This window comes from Pristiophorus japonicus, chromosome 11, assembly GCF_044704955.1.
Source record: "Pristiophorus japonicus isolate sPriJap1 chromosome 11, sPriJap1.hap1, whole genome shotgun sequence".
Classification (NCBI taxonomy): Eukaryota; Metazoa; Chordata; class Chondrichthyes; family Pristiophoridae; genus Pristiophorus; species Pristiophorus japonicus.
Genome location: NC_091987.1, coordinates 185,514,603 through 185,538,632, shown reverse-complemented (window position 1 = coordinate 185,538,632; position 24,030 = coordinate 185,514,603).

The following is a 24,030-nucleotide window of genomic DNA, read 5'->3' as shown; positions in this document are numbered from 1 at the left end:
TGCCCCTTATTTCCTTGCACAAGCTTTTCTTGTAGTTAACACTCAGACACTAGATGCAGAAGACAAGCTATACTTTCTTTTCATGACACTTCAAAGCCATCCTGTTTATGTTGGAAAGTCTCTTGCTCTAAGTTACAAGTAAGTTTGATTATCAACCCTTAGCTCCCCCAAGATATCCAACACACAATTCTCCAGAATGTCCAACATATCCACCATATATTATGTCTTCTAATGGATGCTCATATAGTGAGGTTGACTGTGTGCACAGTATAATTCTATTCCATAGGTGCTGAACTATGTTTTAAAAAGTCTCCCACCTTTCATGATTTCCAAAGATGGATGTCCCCTTTTCAATGTCAGCATTTCGTCATTTCACATACATGTCAGTCATTTAATGTTAGGGGGCTGGATTTTCAGTCTTCTGCCATCCCTGTTTGCACTCAGGAGGGGCGGCAATGGAAGTGGTAAGCACTTCCAGGTGGGCAGCCAGCTTCCTTCACCCCAACGGGACATTCATTGCCGGTTTCAATGGAGCGCGGAGCATCACCGTCTCGAAGAAGCGAACTGGTGTGCAACACCCCTGGTTGCGACACCGGCTCGATTTTTGGCTGCCGTAAGCACTCAATAGAGCACCCTGTTCTGATCGTCTGTGAAAGCGGGTGGTCTGAGCTGTTGTGGCCATAGTGAAGTAAGTAATATTGATCTCAGGTAAGCGTGATTGCTTTTTATTTTTATTATTTTGCGGTTTATGTTGTGGGGGTGTGCGTTATTTATTGGGAATGTTTTTGGTGGGTTTTTTTCAGGTTTTTTTCCCTGCAGGCCTCTCTTAGAGCGCTCCGAGGCTGGCTGTTTAGTTTGGCATTTTCAGTTGCTCAGCCGGCCAAGCCCTGAAATGAGCAGAAAATCCAGCCCCTGGTGTTTAAACTGCAAAAGTACTCAAGAAAATTGTTACTGTTGCTACTTCTCAATCATCATCGTCAACAGACTCTTGTTTCCCCTCATGAGCTTTTCGAAGATTTTAATCTTGTTTAGCATCACATAATTATCTCAATCTATTTGTGTGTCTAGTGTAAGTTTCACTTGCTTAATATTACACAGCATGATACAGACAAAGAAAATCATAATAGTCTTAAGATCATACCATATAGGCAATTCCTAGGCTTTTAATTGATCTTATCAAAAGGTTGGAGATCATTGCTTACCTCCCCCTGCATAGTCTTGATGTCTCGGGTAATGGTCAGGCTATCAAATACATTGTTCCCATTGTTCAGTATAGGCAAAGACAAAATCATCTCAAAGAGAAAGCTATCAGTTAATGATTTTCACCTACACTTTCCTGACTTTCAATAGAATGTCTTGTTGAGAATCATCCTGAGGTGATTTAGGTTACTCATGGGTGCACTCATACATCTTTTCCTAACCCCTGTTTGGGTTCCTGAAATTCACCGATAATCACCGAGGATTTTTAAAAATAAATTCCCAGCTGGTGGTGTTATTTTCACTGTTTCTCTCTTATACCCGCAATCCTCTGATTCAATTTTGTACATCCAATTATATTACCATTTCATTTAATTCATGAGCCCTGGAGGAACTTTACCATCCAATACAATATAATCATTATCACTTAATACAATTCCCAAATTAATCCAAGTTATTAACATATTTTTGATCATTCTACTTAAACACTTATTGGATCACTTTTTAAAAATATCCTGGACTAACAGGACTTGTCAATGTTCAATTACATTGCTCCCAAAAAACATTCTTCTGAGGTACACAGCATTGGGCAGGAACCACTTAGCCTTAACTCTTTTTCAAAATAAAGTTTGATTATCCTCTTAAACTTCGATACATTTCTCTTCTCAAGTACTTGAATAGCAACTCATATCAATTTATCTAATCAATTTCAATTTCACAACAACCCAGCTTGGTGGTTTTGATTTAGAGACAGAAGTGCTTCAATTATGTTTGAATGCAAGTCTCCTCTCCCCTTGAGCAATCTGTCGGAAAAGATAGCAAATGACTTTGAATAGGTTAAATCCAAGCCTTTTAAGGCAAAATCTCAAGTTCAATTTTGTCACCACGCTGCAACATTTGAGATTCATCAATGTCTGCAGATAATAACTTAAATTGCCAACACCACTGAAGCTCCACTCACATTACCACTTTCCCAGCAAAGGTTGCTTCATAACTCTGTCATTTTAGACCAAAGATACCACTCGTGTTAATCCTGCACCATCAACACATATGATCCCAAAGCTGTGGCCCCACGTTGAAAAGAAAAAACCCCAAAAATCCATTGAGGCTTTCCTTGAAAGCCCAATGGGTTCATTTGTCACTGTGGGGAAATATCCACTCAAATTTACTTAATAATGCCCAAAATGTATTTACATTCAGCAGTGCCAAAGTTGTTGCCTAGTGCATTAGAAGCAGAGTCAATCTGATACTCAAAAATAAAATCAAAACATAAAGTTGCTTGTGGAAAGAGTTAACTTCTTTGCATTTCCAAAGAAAACAAACCCAGACTTCATAAATCAGTGTCATCATGTGTTACACAGCTTCTCGCAGATTTCAAGTAAACTTAAAATACTTTGCGAAATGAAAAAGAACCAAACTCTGCTTTGCTTTTACAAAGTCTTTGGGCGAGAAATTCGGTATGGCTCGCTTTGAGGCGGTGATGGCGCCGGCACGCTACCATTAGCGCCGGGCGATGTCTACTGCCTCAAAGTGCGATATTCAGTTGTATTGCCCCAAGAGAGGAGTGGAGCACAAAGAGAAGTGTTCCACACTCCTCTTAGGGCCCTAACGGAGCGATAGTTCAGGAGGCATACTCCATTTTGTGGCGCTAGGATGCCAGCATCTTAGTGCCTAAAGATGAAAAAAAAAATACTTGTCAAAATTTCAAGAAACTTCACCCACACTTCCCCAGCAAATAAATAGAAGTTTAAAAATTGAATTTTCAGCACTTAACTTGCACTCCGGACGATATCACCCTCGGATCATTGCTGGACCGACTGCTTTCCTCTCCCAGTGTCAGCACCAGGCACCAGGCAGGAAATTAAATTCTGCAAACATGGGACTGCGGGGTTGTTGCACACACGGTGATGTCACCGAGGGGGCAGCGCTAGCAAGCACAGTTCAAACTGTAATCGTGGCCGCTAAACCTTCACTGAAGTTCGCAGCAGGAGCCGACAGCACGGCACTTGGGTAAGAAATAGTTAAATTTAAAAGTAGTGGTTTAAGTGCAAAGGAATTGCAAATTACAAAAATGGATAATAAACTTAAATAAAAAGGTTTCGCAGCCCAGCAGCTGGGAGATGCCTATTAGATAAGGGCACAAAGAACAAACGGCTGACGCAAGGATGGCTAAATTGATAAGGGGGTCAGCACTCAGTGGTAGAATAAACTAAATACTCCTCAGGAGACCCAAAGTCAGTCAGCAAGGGGCCAGTGAATCAATAAAGTGTTCTTAAGAAATATAACGAGGCATTCAGCACAGAGCTAAGAAAGAAACCGCTGTCAACTAGATGGGAAGGGACTGTCAGTGATACCATCTCCCTGGTAATGATTGATACCAGGTATCTACCCATCCATCGAAATAAAGTATAAAGATGGATGATCGAGAGGGGAAAGCAGGCAGTCGGGCAAAGGCTTTCTCAGGGTGGGTTAATGCTGGGTTAATGCTGGCTGAATAGCCTAGCACCTTGGTTAAGTCTTAACCTCTGAGGTGGATCAATGGTGGCTAACGGCCTAACACCTCCTACAACTCGAGGAACAATACAACATTGGTGACCGCTGCCACAGTCTGCAGAGATCCACCAATCCGAGACCACCGCTCTGCCTCACTGTGCATCTGTCTGTCCGTGCATCTGTCCGGTCGTTTCACTCCACGTAAACCGCCAGCAACTGTCACAGGTTGTATGTCTATACCTATCTTAACCGTGTGTAGTACCTGATTATGCTTTAAAACTGTAACTCTTTCATAAAATACCTTACAAATCCTAAGACCTTTTGGGTATCTGTGTGTGACCAGTGATCCTAATCTTACAATGGTGTGAAAAGTGGGATACACAGTGTTGGGATTTGTGACAGTTGCGGGCGGTTTACGTGGAGTGAAACGACTGGACAGATGCACGGACAGACAGATGCACAGTAAGGCAGAGCAGTGGTCTCGGATTGGTGGATCTCTGCAGACTGTGGCAGCGGTTCCGGTTAGTGGTGCACCGGGAGGCTTAGTCAAACGTGCTTGATCGTCGCTTAGACTGAGTAGCTTTCTCTCTGAAAAAGGGAGCGGGAAGGAACGTGTTAAAAAATAATACCAGTAATACAAAGGCATTTCACCGGGAACTGTTTATAGACAGCCTGACAGAAAAGGTTGGTGTGTCTGTAGTAACAGACATCCTAAAAGTCCTAGGATATAGTAATGGGAATTATGATTTTGTTCTTGACAGACTTTGAGGATGTCCAGAAAAACAAAGTTAAGATCAAAAAAGGCTGGAATAAGTTAGCCTACAGAGCACACTTGTGTGCTGTACAGTTAAATGAGAAAGTTAAAAAGTCAAAGCAACAGATAGACCAACTGCAAACACAAAATGACGGCTGGCAGGAAAACATTTCTGACCTTTGCAACCAGCTACACTGGGAGAAAGGATAGAATAGATATGATGAAATAAAGGAGAAGAGGGACGATCATGTCTCTTTTCTGATGTTATACAGGTTTTATTATGTTTCCCATGTGCATGATAAAGGCCCAGAAATTCAAGGTCCTTCTTCCCACGGGCGTTTGACTAAAAGTAAGAGAAAAGATGCGCACTTACCCTTTGGTCAAATGCCCGCCAGAGATCCAATGGAGCGCGTTCACGTTGGGACGTCTGCAGGAGTCACGTGGGCCTGGACATCCAATCACGGTGAAGTATTTTCTCATTCATAGTAATAGGAGTTTCGTAAATCCGAAACTCCTATTACTATGAATGAGAAACACCCCCAAACACCCAAACACTACATAAAACATTAAAAAAAAACAGCTCACATGAATGCACTATAGAAATTAAAGTTGGTAGAAATGTTTTTAAAAGAAGATAAATTTGCCGATATTTTAGAAAAGTTTTAATTATGGTTAAAAACAATTGTAACGTAGTGGGCAGGGTTTTTAAAAATAAAATGTGTTTTTTAAATTTAATTTAATTATATTTTTGTATGTTTTTTAAAGTCTTACACCTGTAAAAGTAGGCTATGTGCCTGCTTTTATCAGGTGCAAGAGTTTTGAGGACATTTGCTGGGCAAGGTATGGGTAAATCCCGCAATCTTGCCCTGGCAAATGTCCTCGCTCCCGAGATACGGAGGATCTGTCAAGCCAGAAACTTGACAGATTGGAAAAGCCAGTTTTCAGCGCATGCGCATTGCGTTCTGAAAACCGGCTTTTCCGATGCCTTCCCAGGTCCGTAGAAACTTCGTACGGACTCGGGGAAGCCACGATTTCTGGGCCAATACCTTTTTACAAACTCTGTATGAATGTTTAAAAAGCTGCAGTATTCCTTTGGTCTGAAAGCCTGTCTTTTAAAAAAATTGTTTGTTATGTTTATTTTAGTTCCTCTCACTTCTCTGTACAAAGCTTAAATCCATTTAACCCTTTGTAATCTTATCTTGGTATTGGGCATTTTAAGAATGTGTGAAAATATTTGAGTTAAGTTGGTAAAAAAACTAAAGAAAACAAAATAATTATACAACAAGAGATTACATTTCAGCCTTAGATTTAACTTTGGAGTTGTGGTTACTATAGCAGTTTCCAAAGCAGTTTGATTTGATTGTTTAAATTTTATCTGCTCTGCATTGTGTTGAGTTAATAACATTGAACTTAACTAACCTATTAAATTGTGAAAAACCCGACTGTCATTGTGACCGCAGTGAAATTCTGGTTATTTTAATACTATACAGTTTAAAACAATCTAAAATGCTGTTTTCTCTGATGAGATAAGATGGAGTCGAGATAAGATATGGAAGTTACCTTGTAAATGAATTGCAAGCTCCTGTGTCTCTAATCTTAAGACACCATGTAAACTATTAAGCTTGGCAATCACTTGAAATTGAAATTGAAGTGTAAAATGGAGAGAGGAAGTTTTGAAGGTACAAAGACTAGGAAGAAAAAGTTTCTATCGGGAAAGGTTTTAAAACATTTTTTATGATAAAGTGTTACAATTATGTGCGTCTGACAATATTTGCTCGGCCTTCTTGCAAACCTTCAAAGGAGTTAACCCTTTCTGCTGACAGCTGTTTTTCAAGATATTGGACATTATTAATTTAATTTTCTTAATTTTAAGTGAATATTTTCCCATGTGCCAGAAGGGAAAATTATGATTTGACAAATTAACTCCTTGGGCTCTGAAACAGAGCTACAATTCAAACACTTGAGAAAGGAAAATCTAACTGAAGTTTAAACGGATAATTGCTGTGTATCAAGAGAAAAGTTTGTGGGGAAATAAAATTGAACATTGACAAAACCTGTCAGTGCAACAATACTGCTGCTTGGATTTGTGATAAGTGTCAAATAATGAAATGGATTCAGGCTCAACATAGCTGGTTATAAAGAATTTTAAAAAAATGAGTTGATAACTTGGACCAAGTGGGAACGTTTGATCGATGTTTTCTATCTTTAATATTGTATTGCACAGTAACATTCCTCCAGAGCTCATGAATATGAATAGTTATTAATAGAATGCCTGACTTAAGATGCAAGATAGAAACAGGAAAAGTACACCATCAAGTGGGAATTTTCCTAAGATTCTTGTGAAAGTCAGAAAAGCGTAGTTAAGAATCGATAGCTTTCTCTTGGAGACATTTGTGTCCGTGCCTATGTACCTTTTATGAAAACTGCATTGATAGCCTGGCCACTACCCATGACATTGGGACCACACAGTGGGTATAGAGCAAAGATCTCCAGATGACTACAATCTTTTGATAAGATAACCTGAAAGCCCGAGAATGGCTTGTATCGGATGACACATGTGGTTTGAGATACTGTTATGAGTGTACAAATGTGATTACCATTCAGCAATGAAATGGTGAATTTGCACTGAGGCACAGGTCTCAAACATGCTCAGTTACTTGACAACCGCAAGACATGAAATGGTGATTGTGAATCAGGAAGTGAGATCATTTTTAAAGCATTGACATGTACTTGATTGGGAAACTATCTAATTAATTGAAGGCTAAGGAGAAATAAATTTAGTAAGAATTATCCATAATGGATGGATACGAGTAAAAGAGACCTGGAGACTCTTTTAGATCCATGACTTGTTGGTTAGATGTTAAACCTCAGCTTTCTTTACAATGTCTGTTTTCTTTGCCTGCATCATTGTTACTCAAACTGTATGTACTTAGTTGACGTGCTCGTGATTGTGCAACTGAATTATAACTTTAATTGTAATTGTATTTTGTAGGTAACAGGGCGTGGGAAAAGCCAGTACGAATCCAGTATAAAGTAATTTTAGTGGTGCCACTACCATGCTTTATGGGTTTAACAGGACCGGTCTCAAAACCTATACTTAAGTATAAGCTGCACCTTTGTACAACATTCACACTGGTGGGACAGTGGGCACAATATATCAGCACACCCTTAGGTTCATATGATTTTGCATAGTCTGGCAGTTCTCCAACTTGTAATGATAGTGTATTTTATATATGTTTCCCGTGTAGCAAGACTTTGATGCATAAGCCAATGTGTATGACTAACCAGCATTAAAGAGGAGATCTGAAGCAACGTAGAGGAGATTCCAGGTGGGGTAAGATCAGGAAAGATATAAGATACCCCAGGTGGGGCAGAATTGGAACACTTGAACAATTGAATTTGAGTAAGGGGTCGGTGGGTCGGAGGTTCCTCCTCCCTCTCAAAGGAATGGAATGTAAGAAAGGGAGAAACCTTCATTTCTGAGTCTCTCTATGAACTAACGACCAAATGGAGTAAGCAAAAAGCAGATAACTTGGAATTAGCTAGGAGTAGTCAAAAATAGGTTGTGAGCAGTCAATAAGGACATTTCTTCTCAAGGTAGGGAATGTAAGAAATCCAAAGAACTTACAAATTCCAAAAACCGATAATAAATCTAAAGAAAAAGGTTTCACAGCCCAGCAGCTGGGAGATGGCTATTAGATAAAGGCACAGAGAGCAAACGGCGAACACAAGGATGGCTAATGCAAGGACCAAACCTTCCCAAACATTAAATTGATAAGGGGTCAGGACAGAGCAGTAGAATAAACAAAGTACGCCTCGGGAGATCCAAAGTCAGACGACATGGGGCCATATAAATGGAGAAATATAATCATCCAGAAATCCCGGTCGGCTGCTTCCTGCGGGCGATCGAGAGAAAAACTTTAAAAAGATGCGCGCCGCATGAGTTCCCAGTCCTGAGGCAACCACTGACTGCGCAGGGCTGGAGCTGCAGTCACATAGCTCTGGGCAGCCAATCAGGTAAAGAATGTTCTCATTCATAATAATGGGAACTCCGTAAGTTGGAATTCACATTACTATGAAAGAGAACCCCCCCACCCCCAAACACACAAAACACTAATAAAAAATAGAAAAAAACCCACATATTTTTATTAATTTAAATTAAAGTTACTTATGTATGATAAAAAGTATATATATTCCGATTTTTTAAAACGTTTTTTTAATTATGGTTTAAAATAAACTTATCGTAGTGGGGAGCATTTTTAACAATAACGTGTATTTATAATTTTACTTGAAAATGTTTTTGTGTATTTTATAACTCTTACACCTGTAAAAGTAGGCTATGCGCTGCTTTTATCAGGCACAAGAATTTTCAGGACATTTGCTGGGCAAGATATGGGTAAATACCGCAATCTTGCCCATGCAAATGTCCTGGCTCACGAGATACGGAAGATCTCGATCGGAAAAGTCGGTTAGCATGTGGATTGCATGCTAAAAAACGGCTTTTGCGATGCCATCCCGGGTCTGTACACACTCCATACAGATCCAGGAGGGCGGAATTTCTGGGCCAATGAATAATTCAGCACAGATATAAGAAAGAAACCGCTGTCAGCTAGATGGGAAGGGACTGTCAGTGATACCATCTCCCTGCTAATGATTGATACCAGGTATCTACCAGCCCATCGAAATAAGGTATAACGATGGGTGACCGAGAGGGGCAAGCAGGCAGTCATGGGCGAAGGCTTTCTCAGGGTGGGTTAATGCTGGCTGAATAGCCTAACACCTTGGTTAAGTCTTAACCTCTGAGGTGGATCAATAGTGGCTAATGGCTGAACACCTCCTTCAGCTCGAGGAACAATACAGCAGAGGTAACCGCTGCCACAGTCTGCAGGGATCCACCAATCCGAGACCACCGCTCTGCCTCACTGTGCATCTGTCGGTCCGTGCATCTGTCCGGTCGTTTCACTCCTCGTAGACCGGCCACAACTGTCACAGGTTGCATGTCTATACCTATCTTAACCGTGTGTAGTATCTGATTATGCTTTAAAACTGTAGCTCTTTAATAACATAGCTTACAAATCCTAAGACCCTTTGTGATCCTCATCTTACAGTGGTGTTTAGCGGCCCACTAGCTCCCCTCTCGGCGCTAATTGTGGTGCTAAACAACCATATTTCTCCCCATTTGTGCTTTTAAAAATTGCACAAAGGCCCTGATACAACTGACATCAGAAATAAATGTCAGTTTCTCATTTATTTCCAATTTTCAAAACATGAGCCATGAAGGCATACAAAGGTTACAAATTCTTTTTATCCATCCCTTGGAATTGAGAATCGACAAAAAAAAGCCCCAATCTCTTCAGCCTATCCTGATAAATATATCTTTTCATTTCTGGTATCATCCTTGTGAATTTTTTTAGGCAGCTTCTCCAGTGTCTCTATATCTTTTTATAATAGTACTCTTTGGGGCCGAATTAGTGAAGGCCAAGGGCTGCCCAAAGGACCGCCGATGGCCGCTGAGATACCTGACGATACTTTGGGCGGAAGTTTCGGCAAAAAGTCCTTTGACAGGGCGCCCGGTGGCAAAAGAGGGACTTACGCTGTCAATCTGGGCAGCAGCGGGCGGGAGCTTTCATTCTCAGCGGCAAAGGCACTTGCCACCCAAGTGCCACCGAGGATGGAGTCGGGCCCACGGAAGGTCGAAGAGCTGGAAATAAAAATCATCAAAAAAAACATCGGAACACCTTCAGGGGACCCCATCCAGGTAAATCGCTGTAAAGAAAAAGAAAAAGAAATGCCAACTAACCTTTTCTTGCAGGTCTTCATACCTACCGTCGGGGATACACCAGCCTCCTCGCAGCGGTCCTTCCCCGTCCTGGTGCTGACTCCCGCCCACACCAATTTGGCATCTCGGCGGGGGTGAGGTTTCTTGCGCCACTTGGACGTCCCGCTGATGTCAGCAGGTGGTTCCCGGTGGTTCTCCCCTCCCGCCCGCTCCAGACCAAATGGAAACTCGCACAGGGCGGAACCTGAGGAGGAATGTCGGTGGATCTCGGTGGCAGTGGGCAGTAAGGCCATCAATTTCAGCCCCTTATTGTGTTAAATTTGCTACAAGTTTAACAAAACCTAAATGATTTTCAATTCTATCTCTTTAGAAATGAACCCCAGTGTTTATTTATGTTCTTATTAACCTGTGTTACATAGAAACATAGAAAATAGGTGCAGGAGTAGGCCATTCGGCCCTTCGAGCCTGCACCACCATTCAATAAGATCATGGCTGATCATTCCTTCAGTACCCCTTTCCTGCTTTTTCTCCATACCCCTTGATCTCTTTAGCCGTAAGGGCCATATCTCACTCCCTCTTGAATATATCCAATGAACTGGCATAAACAACTCTCTGCAGCAGGGAATTCCACAGGTTAACAACTCTCTGAGTGAAGAAGTTTCTCCTCATCTCAGTCCTAAATGGCGTACCCATTATCCTAAGACTGTGTCCCCTGGTTCTGGACTTCCCCATCATTGGGAACATTTTTCCCGCATCTAACCTGTTCAGAACCGTCAGAATCTTCTAAGTTTCTATGAGATCCCCTCTCATCCTACTAAACTCCAGTGTATAAAGATCCAGTTGATCCAGTCTCTCCTGATATGTCAGTCCCGCCATCTTGGGAATCAGTCTGGTGAACCTTCGCTGCACTCCCTCAATAGCAAGAACGTCCTTCCTCAGATTAGGAGACCAAAACTGAACACAATATTCCAGGTGAGGCGTCACCAAGGCCCTGTACAACTGCAGTAAGACCTCGCTGTTCCTATACTCAAATCTCCTAGCTATGAAGGCCAACATACCATTTGCCTTCTTCACCACCTGCTGTACCTGCATGCCAACTTACAATGACTGATGAACCATGACACCCATGTCTCATTGCATCTCCCCCTTTCCTAATTGCTACTTTTAGTGATTTATGAATGTGTACCCCCAGATCACTTTGCTTCTCTACTCCATTTAGACTCTTATTATTCAAGCATTTTGTGGCCTCTTTATTCTTCCTACCAAAATACACCACTTCACACATATCTATATTGAAATTCAATTGTCAATTAAACACCCATTCTGCAAGTTTATTAATGTGCTCTTGTATTTTATCTGATCTTACTTTGTTTATTAATGTGCTCTTGTATTTTATCTGATCTTAACTACATCTCCCAATTTAGTGTCGTCTGCAAATTTTGAAATTGTACTTCCAATTCCCAAGTTGAAATTGTTTAATGTAAAGTGTGAACAACACCAATCCCTGTGGAACACCACTTCCCACCTTATGTCAGTCTGAGTGGCTACACTTAACACATACACTGTGTTTCCTGTTTTGTAGCAAGCTTGCTATCCACTCTGCTACCTGTCCCCTGACTCCACATGCTCTGACCGTAGTCATGTGTCTACTATGCAGTATCTTATCGAAGGCCTTTTGAAAATCCAAATATATTACATCTACTACATTACCCTACTTTTCCTGCTACTGCTTCAAAGAATTCAAAAAGGTTGGCCAAGCATGGCTCCTTTTGATATCCATACTGACTATTCTTTGTTATATTTTCAGTTGCCAGATGTTTTTCTATTACAATTTTCAGTAAAGATGCCATTATTGTTCCTACCACCAATGTTAAGCTAACTGATCTATAGTTCCATGAACTTGTTCTATCTTTCTTTTTAAATCTAAGTCTAACATTAGCTATCCACTAGTCCTCTGGTACTATTCCCTTTTCTAATGAATTTTCATATGTCTATTATATTGCCTTTGCTTTCTCTTCCCTAATTTAATTAATATGTGCAGATGCAATCCAACCTGACCAAGGGTTTTATCCTTTTTTAATTTGATTAGTTTATTAATTATCTCCTCCTTTCTATCTTTAATGTCTTTATATCTTTGTGAAACATGGAGACAGCAGGAGAGATAAATAGAAGAGGATATGGGAGCAGAGAGATCGAGAGTACATAACCATAAACGATCATGGATGTGAGAGATTGGAAAGATCACACAGAGAGATGCAGAGAGTCAGGTGTAGCAGAGACAATAGGGGCAAAGAGATACAGAGAGAAAGAGTGATGGATAGCAACATCAGTGACATGGGCAAGACTGAGAGAAGCTGATGGGTACAACAGATTGTGGAGACAATTGGGAAGTCACAGAGATGGAGGGCAGAAAGAGAATGGAGTGAAGAAAAAGAGAAGTGAGCAAATGCAGTATCAGCGAGGGAAAGATCATGCAGACAGATGAAAAATAGAAAGAGCTTGGGTGCAGAAAGAGACTGAGATCATGGATAGAGAAAGTGATGCAAGAGAAAAAGTGTCAGCCGGTCAGAGGATAGAATAAGAGAGATACAGAGATCTCCTTGTGGTGTGGTGAATAGACAACATAAATCTATGTAAACAAAAGTCAATTTCACATAACATTGCTCAAAATATGGCCTGAATTTTCCTGTTGCGGGGTGTACGGGCTTGGAAGCAGGTCGACTGTAAAAATTGCAGAAATAGGCAGTGCATCAGGAACCTGCTGTCATTCTGCCTCCTCGCACCTTTAACCCAGGCGCGTTTTCCAGCGCGCCACAGGCTCGATTGGGAGAGGCAGGCGACCTAATTAAACTCATTAAATGTTTGTTATCAGACCCTTAACAGGGTTTTTAACTGCAGCTTCTGAATTTAGTGGCATGAGCAAGGGAAACAAGCAGTTCAGGAACCTAGCCTATGAAGGGAAGGAGGAAGTCCAGTGGCCATTGTGTAAGGGCATTAATTGAGGGGAATACCAGACATCTTTCACCTCATTAGTTGCCTAAGGGAAAGGCTGTTGCTGACTCCTTTTTGTGCACAGGTTTCTGTAGTTTGCAGGTCATTTCTGCAACCTCGGAAGCCACTCTCACCACATTGTTAGTCACGATCATAACATTGAGAGATTGACTCTGATCGCTACTTGACCTGCCATCTACGACATCAGCATGGGTGCCGTATATACTGTCTCACTTTGGTCTTCAGAATCGGACCAAGATGAGCCCCACCACCAATAACACAAGCCACGCCAACAGCAGCAGCAGCCTTCTCTGCAGTGGGGGAAATTCCTGCCTATTTAGGAATCCATTCTGCTACTATCTTTCTTCAGCAAAATGAGCATTTCCAACTGAAAAGAAGTTTCATAATTCAATCGATCATAAAAAAAATTGCAGAATTTACAAGTTGGAGTTACCTAAAAAGTAATCCTTCATGTGTGAGAAATGCATCGAACAGTGTTTTCTAGTTGAAAGACTGTGCCTATGTCAGAAGTTTGAGCTGCAAGTTCAAGCTGTATCATTGTTAGGTGAAGAAAGTAAACATGATAATCACCTACAGTTCCCAGCATGTATCTGAGCTGATAACTAGACACTATTAACGATGGCAAGACTGGTTATTCATACAGTATACCAGGACTTGCAGTATGGAGTCCATTGTTGTGTACGCGTAAATAACTGACAAACTGAGCCAGGAGTAATTTAATTTAACTTAACTGTGCTTTTATACAACCCAAAATGGAGTTTCAAACTGGCATGAGTAAAGCAACTGTGAATAGCTCCCGCAGGGTCCTAATGCCCGTCCTGTGAGCTGAAACAAACAAATTGAGTATGAACATAACACCCACCCCTCTCCAATTCCTTTTCCAGCGACCGTGAATCATTTACCGGGCTCATGCCCATGCTGACCATTTCAGCAGCTCTGAATTAGTTTTTGTGCAAATCAGCAAGTTGTGTGCGTACAGATCCTTTAACACAATGAGCCTTTTCCAAAATACTTCACATAGGAGAGGCTAGACCAATCGGTAGCAGGTTGACCAAATGTAGCCTTTCAAAGATGGTGAAGGAAGTAGCAAAATGATTCTCAGAATGTAGCAATGAGATAGCTGAGAGTTTCGTGAACATCGTGAAGAATGTGAGGAGGAGGTTGGCACAGGAGGCTAGAATTGGAAGACAGCAGTGACATAGGCCTGAAATAAGTTGCAGAGGTAGGGCGCCATGAGGTAATGAAGGTACTTGTAAAGGAGGACAAGGATTTATACTTGATGCATTTGCAGGTGGGAGTTCATGTATAATAGCGAAGACAGGGTAAGATGTGATGAGGACTTAGTATGGAATACGCAGTCTCCAGAGAATACAACCATGGCACCAGCAAAAATATGCTGGTCCAGGCCGACTTGAACAACCTACCACCAACCTGTCTCAAATCTAGAAAGCCATTTTGGACCGTCGCCGAAGCCCTTCAGTGATCTCCCCTCAGCCTTGATGGCCGATGGCAAAATGTTTAGAAGACTGTGACGTACGGAATGGATTCCTTATATAGGACCCCACAATACAACCTGAAACATCAAATCTTCCTCGCAAACAGTGGACAACCATCAACCACCTCAGAACCGGTCACGGTCGATGCTGCCACCTTCTCCATAGGTGGAAGATTAAAGCCTCCCCATCATGTGACTGTGGAGCTCCTAATCAGACCCTGGAGCACATCATCAAGCACTGCCCTCAGAGGGAATTCACAGGCAGCCTACAAGATATCCACACTGTTACACCGGAAGCTTTGGCCTGGATATCCAACTTAGATATTGACATTTGATTTGCTTTGCTACTACTATAGGAAAGAAGAAGTATGGAACAAGAAGCAGGCAGTTTGAGATAAGTTAAAACACATTCAGGAAAAACTCAGGTTCTCAAGATAACAAAGAAAATGTCAAAACCAGATAAAGCATGAGGTGATTTTCATGGAAAAATAACAATGTTGCTGAATTGAAGGGATTGTTTATACCAAATTATACTTGTTACATTTAAAACTTTCCACTGTGAATTTTGGTGCTGTTTATTTTGTAATGCAAAGCTTACACCAGCTGTATTTATGTTTGTGTCAGAACTACAATCAGCAAATTAAAAATGTTTTATATCTAGACATCAAAAATTCTAAAACAACTTTTCCATCATTCAAGTTTTGAATAAAAGCCTGCAAAACTGTTTCATCAGTCTTCTGCCACAGCTATTTTGAAAAGAAAGATGCAAATTAGTTTAATCTTTTAAGATTTCGTAATGTTCACAGTAAAAACCCATGCCCTAAAGAATTGGGCTGTAAAGAGCTGCTCCTCAAATTACAAGCTGATATTTATTTTTGTAACTGTGATATCTCTATATTTGTCGAAAATGAGTAAAGAAAAGAAAGACTTTTATTTATTTAGCAACTTTCATGATCTGAAGATATCCCAAAGTGCTTTACAGCCAATGAAGTCCTTCTGAAGTGTAGTCACTATTATAGTGTCGGGAACGAGACAGCCAAGTGCCCACAGCAAGCTCCCAAAAACAGCAATGAGATAAATAACCAGATAATCTGCTTAGTGATGTAGATTGAGCAACGCTGGGCGATGTTCCCTTTGAATAATGCGATAGGAGCTTTGGAGTCCACCTGACAGAAGAAACAGGGCCTTGGTTTAACATCTCATTTGCCCAACACCCTCATGATCGCTGACACTACCCGCCCCCAGAGCTACCGTTACTTCACACTCTGGTCAGATCTTTTTTCCCAACCTTACTGGTCACCTAGCCTACACTACCGCCCTTTATCACTTACCTGAGGGCCTTTGCTGGTGTGATAGTGGTCCAATCTTCAAAGCCACGTTGCCAGCGAGCAGCCTGTTTCTGGATGCAGCTCGCCGGCCTGAGGGTAATGATGCCCACGATCCAATATTGGGTGTACCTCGAGCCTCATAATTCAAGCGCAGAGAGCATTCCCTGAGCCTCCGCTGTGCCCATAAATGGAGGATATATACTGGTCAATAATCTGTTATACCTCACCAACATCCATCACAGATTCAGTGAAAGAGACCGAGGATCTTCTCCTCAAAGTCAGATAGCTGATTCAGCACTGATAGCTCACCATGATGGTCGTGAGCATTCTTGGCTTGTAAGCAGAGCACCCCTGTGTCCTGTTAACATTAGCTTGCATGACAGTTTCCTGCCAACACTCTTGTGTGAGATGGGGTGTGAAGTTCCCTGTGCATGTTTTATTGCCTACCTTCACCCCACTGCATATTTGTTGCGCATCTTGCATTGAATAAAGGAGTGCTGGAAAAAAAGGTCCATTCTTTGCAGCTTATCCTATTGAGCATACGGCAGATCAACATTTACATTCAGCCCATACCTTGTATAAAAGAAGAATATGCATATATGTATAGATTCCTGCACTTATCTTTCCATTTTTCTGATGCTGTTTGACTTTTTCCTCATTTACTCTCAGGCGTGATAAACCTGGGAGGATATATTTACTCGCTCAGTAATTATTAACACTGTTCTTTCAGTGGCAACACAGACATTTTACACAAATAGAATAACTGTTGTTTTCATTGACTGGATCATATTTTTTGTGCAGACGGTAATTATTTTAGCAGGTGACGCTCCACGATAGCTACTTTCAATTTTGAGGAAAAATACAAAACGCACCACTCTAGTGGTGAGTTACCTCACTTAATGTGATAAATGTTGACATTTAAAATCACTACAATGAAACCATCATGTCCTCTTGAGCTCCACAACTCTCGCTTGCATCATTGGTTGCCACCGACCCTTCATCAGTGTGAAAACTAATGTAAAACTGCTCGACTACCTATTCGGGTTTCGTCTCTGCAACTCCACAAAATTTAAGCTGCTTCTGTGAGATTGTGGTAGCTCCGTTTTTTTTCTCACTGTTTAGTACCTGTAGAAGGTCAATGTCTTCCTGCAATAATTGATGCTGGCATTTACCTGATGACCCTTTCTTTCTACTGGTTGATGCTTGTAATTTCACACAAGAAACCTTGTGGCATATAAAAGTAATGCACCATTGCCTACACAAACCATTCCCTGATCATCGATGATGACTGATTAATTGAAAATGGCCCAGGCTGCAACACTAATTTCATTTTGTTATGATCTTTTTACTCATGCTGATACTCCCACATTGTTGCTCATATTAAAATCTCCCACGGATTTGCAGCACTGCTGCCTCTTTGTAAACATAACCCATAATTCCCAGGTTAATCACTGCCGCACAATTTATAAGCAAATAATACACAGCTCCTTGCAGCTACATGGCAATTAGAGTTTGTATCGCTTACAATCAAAGATAATTACAGCAGCCAAAGAGACTTTATTAAAATATATTGCCAGCTATTATATATGCTATAGATTTACAAATTAAGAACTTATATTTATGTAGCACTCAGGACATCCCAAAGTGCTTCACAGCCAATGAATTAATTTTTGAAATGTAGTCATTGTTGTAATGTAGGGCAGTTAATTTGTGCACAGAAAGATCCCACAAATCGCAACGATAAATGGTCTGTTATAATAATATTGGTTGAGGGATAAGGGACATTGGCTGAACTTCCCTGCTCTTCCTTAAAGAATGCCATGGGATCTTTTACACACACCCGAGAGAGCAGTTGAGGCCTGGCTTTAATACTTTTTCTTAATTTTGTTTCGGGATGTGGGCATCACTGGCAAGGCCAGCATGTATTGTTTATCCCTATTTGCCCTTGAGAAGGTGGTGGTGAGCCGCCTTCTTGAACTGCTGCAGTCCGTGTGGTGAAGGTGCTCCCGCAGTGCTGCTAGGGAGGCAGTTCCAGGATTTTGACCCAGCGACGATGAAGGAACGGCGATATATTTCCAATTCAGGATGGTATGTAACTTGGAAGGGAACTTGCAGGTGATGATGCTCCCATGCCCCTGCTGCCCTTATCTTTCTAGCTGGTAGAGGTCACAGATTTGGGAGGTTCTGCCGAAGAAGCCTTGGCGAGTTGCTGCAGTGCCTCTTGTAGATGGTACACACTGCAGTCACGGTGCATCGGTGTTGAAGGGAGTGAATGTTTAAGGTGTTGGAAGAGGTGCCAATCAAGCAGTGATGCTGTGTCCTGGATGGTGTCGAGCTTCTTGAGTATTGTTGAAGCTGCACTCATCCAGGCAAGTGGAGAGTATTCCATCTCACTCCTGACTTGTGCCTTGTAGATGGTGGGAAGACTTGGGAGTTAGGAGGTGAGTCACTCACTGAAAATACCCAGCCTCTGACCTGCTTGTGTCACAGTATTTATGTGGCTGGTCCAGTTACGTTTCTCATCAATGGTGATCTCCCGGATGTGGATGGTGGGAGATTCGGCAATGGTAATGCCATTCAATATTAAGGGGAGGTGGTTAGACTCTTGCTTGTTGGAGATGGTCATTGCCTGGCACTTGTTTGGCGCAAATGTTACTTGCCATTTATCAGCCCAAGCCTGAATGACTTCCAGGTCTTGCTGCATGCAGGCATGGACTGCTTTATTTTCTGAGGAGTTGCGAATGGAGCTGAACAGGGTATAGATGAAGTAGTTGAAGATTGGCCAAGGACACTGCTCTGAGGCACTCCTGCAGTGATGGCCTGGGGCTGCGATGATTGACCTCCAACAACCACAATCGACTTCCTTTGTGCTAGATGCGACACTCAGTCAAATGCTGCCTTGATGTCAAGGGCAGTCACTCTCACCTCACCTCTGGAATTCACCTTTTTTGGCCATATTAGGACCAAGGCTGTAATAAGGTCTGGAGCCGAGTGGGTCTGGCGGTACCAAAATTGTGCATCAGTGAGCAGATTATTGGTGAACACTGTCAACGACATCTGAAAGATATTTCACGTGAAAGACAGCAACTCCAACAATGCAGTGCTCCCTCGGTACTGCACTGGAGTGTCAGCCTAGATTTTGTGCTCAAGTCCCTGGAGCGGGCCTTGAACACATAACCTTCTGACTCAGAGACAAGGGTACTACCATTGAGCCAGGACTAACATCTCACCTAACGCTATCATTAAAACCTCAAACTAATGTTTTAATTTTGGCCTTGAAGGCCATTCTTGAATAACCTCATGTTACGAATTTATTTTTACATGCCATCTTAGCTCAGTTACTTGCACTCCCATCTCCGAGTCAGAATGTTGCGGGTTTAAGTTGTCCCATACAATCGAGCGGTACTGCTTTACAATTGCTGTTCTTCAAACACTGAGTTCCTAAATTTCTGCAACACTCGTTAGAGTTAGGTCTCAATTGATACATCTACAAAGCACTTTTTAAAGGTATTGTCCCCACCTGAAGATTATCCGGAAGAAACCTGTCTCATGAGGCCCAGAAAGGGATTTTTTTGAGTCATGTATCCAGAAAAGAGAGCCAGCTGCCTCAGCAGTAAGAGTGTTGGTCCAGGACAGTTGGAGTTCAAATTCCTACTGCTAATGGAAATGAAGTTTTCTTTCTCCAATTGAGTGAATTATGGGGGGTCATTTTAAACTGACATGCCTGATGGCATGCCCACGAGAGCTGGTGGAACGCTGGTTTTACAACCTGTCCAATGTTACTGTCCATTTCATTCAATGTAAGATCGGACGTTGCACCCGATCCTGTCAGATTTCCGACGGGTGCCTTAGGTTAAAATTGCCTTTTCACGGCTTGTCACCCAGCTGTAGTGCAGTGTGCACAGAGGTGGAGTGCCTAATATCAGGATAGAGCCATGAAAGCAAGACTGAGGTTTTCAGTAAAAAAAATTTCACTTTTGATGACTGAGTGATATATGCAATATATTGACCCCAATATTTATGCGGAGGGAGCCGAGTGGGGGGGGCGGGTGGGGAAGCTGCCCGGGGTGGAGGTGGGGGGGAGATGTTCTGAACGGGAAAACCGGAAGTACAAATTTCCTGGACGTCCTGCAGATATTAACTGCGGAATGTCTTTTACATTTTTTTCTGCAGGTTGGCTGCCTGGTGGGTGGTAAAGCCTGTGGCACAAGGCCTCAGGTGGGAAGTAGGGAGGGTGGGAGAGATTGTGGTCAGGAGGGTCTCCTGGTCGGGGGAGATATCGTGGTCGGCGGGGTGGGGGGAAGAATGTGGAGGTGGGGGGTAGATTGGAGCGAGTCAGTGATGGTGGAGCAGGAAGTAGGTTAGCTTGTTGAACCAAGGAAAAATACTCTTGCTCCTCCTGGCCCACAAGCAATGTGAAAGGTAGGGAAGAACTCCACAAGACTGAGTACTGTGAGCTAAAACTGATGTGACCTTAGTCTCTTTAATACAATTCCAGAGTGTCTAAGCAGTATGGCAGACAACCTTTTATACTCCCTTGCACAAGGTGTGCAGGTGACCCTTGGGCTTCCAACAGTTGCGCCCTCTGGTGGCAAGTCTTACACAGTTACAATGTTTACATACATAATACAGTGCTGTAAAGGCGTTAATCTAATGAATTTTACCCTTCTCATCTCCTTTAACCTGTCGGGTCTCACCCAGCCTACATGGGTTACCAATAAAAAGCCTGTAAAAGTGGAGGCACACTGCCTCTTTAAAAGCTTTTACCAACCGACCTGCCTCCTGCGAGCGGATTGGTCGTCCCCACTGCCCGCCCCGCCGGCTCCATTAAAACCGGTCGTGGACGGGGTTGCAGACGGATTGGAGTGGTGTGTGAAATTTTTCAAATTTTAACTTCTCATCTGGCCCAAACCCACCCGTTCTTGGTTAGAATGACCCCCAGTGACTGTGAAGAGTTGGACGTTTAATTTTCTACGTTGAAGGTTGAAAGATAATAAGAGCTTTTACAATGGCTTTCTTGAGCAGTTTTCTCATTACTCTTTAAAAATGAAATTCAGTAAGCTGCTTTTTCCGTTGACAACTCTTCACAAAATTGAATCCTTTGTGATCTGCCAATCTATCCAATCTGTGTTGTACTGAAAGGACCTGTATCAGCCTTGCAAGTCCAGCGCTGTGGTGCAAAAATAGCATCACTGTGAAAATGTACAATCAAAGGCAACGGAGAGCTGGGAAGTCAGTTTTTGGGTATACAATCCTCCCTTTTGTTAAATATTAAACAGACAATCCAATGGAACAATATGTGCTTAGCAGAAGGTCACATAATGGGAAATCATAAATCCTCGATCAATTCCAACATGCCAAATCGGACCTCTTTAGAGGTTTTCATATCAATACTTTTACAATGTAGCTTTAAACTGTGTCCATTCTTATGCCCTTGACTCCGAGGTCACTGCGTATTTCTGTTTAATACAGCGGTGTGACAAGTCACTTCGATTCTGACATTCTTCTCCATTCATTTAAGCAAAGCCATAGCGGTGTCATGACGAGAGAAAATGCCAATGGAAAGCTCAATGTCTGGTACCAACCTCAGAGACTGAGTGAATTGTACAGAGAGGGTTTTTGTCTGACAGTAAGAGTGCAGTGTGCATCTATGGGTATATCACAATGGAGAAGGGAGTAGAAAGGAGGACATGTGGAGTGCTTTCAGAGGTGCACGATTCTCAGTCGACACTATTCCAGGCCATGCAGGGTCTGTTTACTGGCTGTGGTACAACAACAACAACTTGTATTTATGTAGTGCCTTTAACGTAGCAAAATGTCACAAGGCGCTTAACAAGAGCGTTATCAATTAAAAACATTTTTGACATCGAGCCACAGAAGGAGAATCAGGGCAGGTGACCAAAAGCTTGGTCAAATAGGTCGCTTTAAGGAGCACCTTAAAGGAGGACAGAGAGGCAGAGAGGTGGAGAGACTTAGGGACGGAATTCCAGAGCTTACGGCCAAGATTGCTTCAAGCATGGCCACCAATTGTGGAACAAATAAAATCGGGGATACGCAAGAGACCAGAATTGGAGATCTCGAAGGCTTGTACAACTGGAGGAGGTTACAGAGATAGGGAGGGGTGAGGCCATGGAGCGATTTGAAAACAAGGATGAGGATTTTAAAATTGAGGCGTTGTCGGACCGGAAGCCAATGTAGGTCAGCAAGCACAGGGGTGATAGGTGAACAAAACTTGGAGGGAGTCAAGATATGGGCAGCAGAGATTTGAATGAGCACTCATTTACGTTGGGTGGTACAGATCCACTGGATAGGCAGTGACTTAAGTGTATCATCTGGTTTACATTAACCTGTACCAATAGTTAACCATTTACCACATGTTACCAGTGATAATGCATGCTACTGCAATCCTCAATGTTTATACAATGAAATTGTCCAGGCACCCATAAGCGACGTGGCAGAACTTAATGACTTTTATTTTTTCTTATTCATTCAAGGGATGTGGGCATCGCTGGCAAGGCCAGCATTTATTGCCCATCCCTAATCGCCTTTGAGAAATTGGTGGTGAGCCGCCTTCTTGAACCGCTGCAGTCCGGGTGGTGAAGGTACTCCCGTAGTGCTGTTAGGGAGGGAGTTCCAGGATTTTGACCCAGCGACAATGAAGGAATGGCGATATACTTCCAAGTCAGGATGGTGAGTAACTTGGGGGGGAACTTGCAGCTGATGTTGTTCCCATGTGCCAGCTGCCCTTGTTCTTCCAGGTGGTAGAGGTCAAGGGTTTGGGAGGTGCAGCTGAAGAAGCCTTGGCGAGTAACTGCAGTGCATCTTGTAAATGATACACACTGCAGCCATGGTGCGCCGGTGGTGGGGCCAGTGAATGTTTAAGGTGGTAGATGGAGTTCCAATCTACCCATTCCAGGCTGCTGTGTCCTGGATGGTGCCGAGCTTCTTGAGTGTTGTTGGAGCTGCACTCATCCAGGCAAGTGGAGAGTATTCCATCACACTCCTGACTTGTGCCTTATAGATGGTGGAAAGGCTTTGGGGAGTTAGGAGGTGAGACATTCGTTATTCTTGTATTTATATGACCAGTCCAGTTACGTTTCTGGTCAATGGGATGTTGATGATGGAGGATTCGGCAATCGTAATGCCGTTGCACATCAAGGCTGGGGTGGTTAGATTCTCTCGCTTATTGGAGATAGTCATTGCCTGGAACTTGTGTGGCGCGAATGTTACTTGCCACTTTTCAGCCCAAGCCTGGATGTCGTCCAGATCTTGCTGCATGCGGGCATGGACTGCTTCATTATCTGAGGAGTTGTTAATGCCTGAATACTGGACAATCATCAGCGAACATCCCCACTTCAGACTATATGATAGAGGGAACATCATTTCTGAAGCAGCTGAAGATGGTTGGGCCGAGGACATTGCCCTGAGGAACACCTGCAACGATGTCCGGGGGCTGTGATGATTGACCTCCAACCACCACAACCATCTTTCTTTGTGCTAGGTGTGACTCTAGCCTTTGTGCTAGGTGTGACTCTAGCCAGTGTAGAGTTTCCCCCCTGATTCCCATTGACTTAACAAGTGGGAATTTATTTCTGCATAAAGACTAACAGGTTACAAAATAAATAAAATCTTGTGGCAATTTTTAAGGAGATCACTTGAGATAGAACTGGCATTCAAAGAACAATGAAGGGCGAATCAACAACAACTTGCATTTATATAGCACTTTTAGGTACGTTATGAAACAGGTGGTGAAGAAGGCAAATGGTATGTTGGCCTTCATAGCTAGGACATTTGAATATAGGAGCAGGGAGGTCTTACTGCAGTTGTACAGGGCCTTGGTGAGACCTCACCTGGAATATTGTGTTCCGTTTTGGTCTCCTAATCTGAGGAAGGACATTCTTGCTATTGAGGGAGTGCAGCGAAAGTTCTCCAGACTGATTCCAGGGATGGCTGGACTGACATATGAGGAGAG